This window comes from Akebia trifoliata, chromosome 14 (assembly GCF_017979445.1).
Source record: "Akebia trifoliata isolate Shusen 1 chromosome 14, ASM1797944v1, whole genome shotgun sequence".
In the NCBI taxonomy this organism is placed as follows: domain Eukaryota; kingdom Viridiplantae; phylum Streptophyta; class Magnoliopsida; order Ranunculales; family Lardizabalaceae; genus Akebia; species Akebia trifoliata.
The window spans coordinates 21,165,020-21,169,110 of record NC_141388.1 but is presented as its reverse complement, the minus strand read 5'-3'; the positions used below and the strand labels follow the sequence as shown (position 1 = coordinate 21,169,110).

The 4,091-nt window shown below is 45.7% G+C and overlaps 1 pseudogene; it reads right to left on the bottom strand.

Annotated features, from left to right (window-relative positions):
- Window positions 1-950: 950 nt before the first annotated feature.
- On the bottom strand, window positions 951-2,216 carry LOC147386530 (uncharacterized; annotated as a pseudogene).
- Window positions 2,217-4,091: the final 1,875 nt, after the last annotated feature.

Sequence of the window (4,091 nt, the reverse complement as noted above, 5' to 3'; positions counted from 1 at the left end):
CAGAACTATTTTCTTTGTCCATGTTTTTGATAACTCCCTGTTTTAAGCCCTTTGCTCAGTGTTTTTTTTCTTTTTGTTTTGAATGATGTTATGTGCATTACTCCCTTTTACCTAAGGGAGGATAAGAATAAATCGGAACATCTACCTAATGGACTAGGGGTACCCCATTGGGCTTCCAACTTGGGCTTCGAGGCCCGACTACGACTTGTATAATTACAACCTTGCTTGGGGGTCGATGTAGCTTTAAAAATTTGTGTCTTAGCCTCATCTAATCGGGCACATGCATGTGGTTTAATAGGTGGCTTCATGGTTACCCGATTTTCAAACCTCGATCCATACCGAAGTGCACATGTCGTTGGTTGGTGCTCGGGTTTGATGTGTTCATTGCCGACACTTGAAATAACGATCTCAAACCGTGGAACTACTAAGCATCGGGGTTAAGTATATTGAGGGTGGGATGGCTTGGAAGTGAGGCTATGCTCGCAAGTGCACGTGTGCATTTTCATTCCTTATTTTTCATCGACCCCCTTACAAGTATCATGATACAAGCAATGAAAAATAAATAAATATTACAATGGACTTGAAACAAAACAAAAAGGAAACATAGGAAACCACAAACAAACCACGTTAATAACTTAAAAATCTGTGTTTTGTTTTTTTTTTCTTTTCAAAAATTGACCGAGTTGTCACGAGGGGTGAACCATGGAGTCTCCAGTGGAGTCGCCAGCTGTAGATACGTGGTTTTCGTCTTTAGGACAGCTACATCTACGATGATTTGGAGTCTCCACCATTCAAGTTGTAAGTGGGTGTGAATGGTCACCCGATGTACATTTTTTGCAAAAAAGTGACATTTTTGGCGTTAGTGACTCACAATGGATAAGGATTGATCGAACCTAGAAATTCAGGTAAGCGGTCCAGTTGGAGAAAAGGCTTGCCTTCAAGTTCATCTTTCATAAGAGCGCAATAGGCAGGCTCAACTCATGTTTCCACCTTAATGGGATGTCCGTTCCTTCAGAAATTCTGATCATTGAAGCCAGGGTTGCTAAAGCGTCAGCAAACTGATTCTTAGTCCGGGGCATATAGCTGAAAGTGATCTTCCTGAACCTGATGATTAACTCCTCCAAGTACTCCCGGTATGGGATTAACTTGGGTTCCCTGGTCTTCCAGTCTCCCACAGCTTGACAGATAATGAGGATAGAGTCACCATAGACCTCGATGTCCCTTATACCCAAATCCAGGGCTGCTTGCAAACCCAGGATGCACGCCTCATACTCCGCGACGTTGTTAGTGCAAGGAAAAGCTTTACTGAAATAGGGAGTTGAGTCCCTTGAGGGGATACTAGCACTGCGCCAACCCCATTTCCAAACACATTGGCAGCTCCATCAAAGAATAGCCTCCAATCCGGGTATTCCTCCGGTTCTTCTTCTGTTGCGAACATGACCTCCTCATCCGGGAAATAAGTCTGCATGGGCTCATAGTCAGGTAGTGGATTGTCAGCTAACTGATCTGCAATGGCCTGTCCTTTTACTGCTTTCTGCGTAACAAAGATGATATAAAATTCGGCCAAGAGCATCTGCCACCGTGATATCCTTCCTGTCAGTGAGGGTTTCTCGAATATGTATTTCAAAGGATCCATCCTTGCAATGAGCAAGGTGGTGAAGTTCAACATGTAGTGCCGCAACCGGTGCGCTGCCCATGCCAGGGCACAGCAAGTCTTCTCTAGGGCACTGTACCGTGTTTCGTAGTCTGTGAACTTCTTGCTAAGATAGTAGATGGCCCTTTCCTTCCTTCCGGATTCGTCATGCTGTCCCAATATGCTTCCCATGGAGGTTTCCAGAACTGTGAGGTACATGAGAAGGGGTCTTCCCGGCGTCGGAGGCACTAACACGGGATGGCTTTGTACGGCGCTGGACACAGCCATCCCGTGTTAGAGGCATTCCCCTCACAATTGAAGGCGGTTCTCTCTAGGAACCTTCAATGTGCTCTTTCACTCTGGCCCAACAGCACCATGGATGCCCGTACGACTCGGGCAATTGGAACTGGCCGGTCACCGGAGGCATAGTAGGCCCCTCACTCTATCTCAGCTAGCTTCTTTCAAGTTAGAGGATAGAACAACTTGCGCCCAATAGTGCCTTTACTAAGGCCGGTCCCCGGTTGCCTACGTTCCTTGATCACTTTGGAAGAAAGCCACTCATTTGGTGAAATTGCTTGGGGGGAAACCCATTCCTTTTAATGGAAAAATGAAATAAGACTCACAAATAATGATCATTCAAAGAAGGGAAATAAGGAATGTGAATGGACCGTATAGTATAGTAGGGGTAAGCTATTAAAGCTAGACGAATCTAGTTTATGAGTACATGAGTTCAGACGTAGGATCTCTTCAATCGATCTGATAACTCATTTAGTTCAGTTAGCCTTCAGAATACACTTGGAATCTGTTTCGATCTATGGAAATCTCTTTGTAGTCAAAAGGCCAGTTAAAGCTATTAGATATGGGATAGACGCACTTCAAGTTCAAGGCAAGCTAGCCCCTTCCACTATAAAGGAATCGATTTTCGTTTTGAAATAGATATCTTGTGCAATCCCCATCCTTTAAATAGAGCCACTTCCTGCTCTTTTGTTTCTCATCTGCCAACTGATAACGGTCGCATCATCCTGTGATTGTCCTGTAGGCGGTTCAATCGCTCATCCATTCACGAATACCGTCTTCAATCCTGTTAGGGAGATGGATCGATCTTATATAAGTTGCTCATATGATGTGTCAACTCAATAGAAATCAAATACAAATAGAAGGGTGGCTGAAATCAGTCGGAACCGAGCAGAGGCAGGTGCAATTTCTCTCGGTCGGAGTGCAGCTGTTAGCTCCTTGTCTTTGACTGCATCCGCTCTAAACCCCGGGAGGGGAGAGGGAACACATAAACACAGGGAGAATAGGTGGATCCGGCTTGACTCGACCGACTCCTGTTTAAGGAAGGAAGGCTAGCTTGCATGGCCTAAGCCTAACTTGGGTACTTGACAGGGCTATATGAAAGGTGTCTTGTGGTTGCAAATCCGTATATAGATAGAGCTCAATCTGATCTACGAGCACCCTCTCTCATATTACATTGACCCTTGCCCTTCGCTGATGGTTGTTCGTTCCAGGGGCTAGCGATCAAGAAATTAAGAGATAGGGAGTCCCTACCCTATAGTAACACCGGGAGACAGAGAACCACCAAAGAAATAAGGTCAGGTCGGGGGCCTAACTTGAAACATCATCTTTGAAATGCCTCATTCTCTTTACGGATTACCTTATTGACCTTTCACTCGAGCCACCATCGCCCACATTCAACACAATTCTCCCTTGGGTGAAATGGCTCGGGTATGATGCATTTGCTTTTGATTTTTACCCTTTTTTTTGTTTCAGCCCAGGATCTCTTCCGCCCGTGTGATAGAAGTGGAGTAAGGAAGGTGTACGGGCCCGGCCTCTCGTCGGTTGGGCTGATGGAGTGGATTTATAGTTGTACTGGCTAAGGAGAAATGAAGCTGAAAGGAGAATCGCCATCTACCTATCTCCCTTTTGAGCAAGTCCTGAGAAACATCGACTTTCCTGCCTTCACGGGTAAGTGGGAATCTGATTCATTGATTTGATTGAACCTAGCGGGTAGCGCGCTACTTCAAAGCTTGCACCCGGCAACGACTTTCACTCCCTAAATGGAAAGGAAGGAAGGGAAGAGGTAACTCACCAACAGGAGGAGGATCTGCAAGAGAGCAGGTGTTTCACCCCACTCGAGCGGAACTTCTAACTGAAGCTGCTTCAAAGGCCAAAGACAATGAAAGCCGGGTAGTATTCCGTCAGTCAACCTACGAACAATCGTACTATAGCGACAATGCCAGCTGTCCTACTAAGGCAAGTCGTGTCGTCTAAGACAAGGAAGCTGAAGAGGGAGATTTACACGACCACGACTTAGCGTAGAGTCCAAAAGCGCCAATGCCTAAGACGACAGACACAAAAGCCGTGACTTACGCCGTCGTATAGAAGTTCCATGTTGACGTTCATGGTAGGGAGATTCAAAATAGTATCTTGCACCGAAAGCTACTACTAGTCCAAAAGC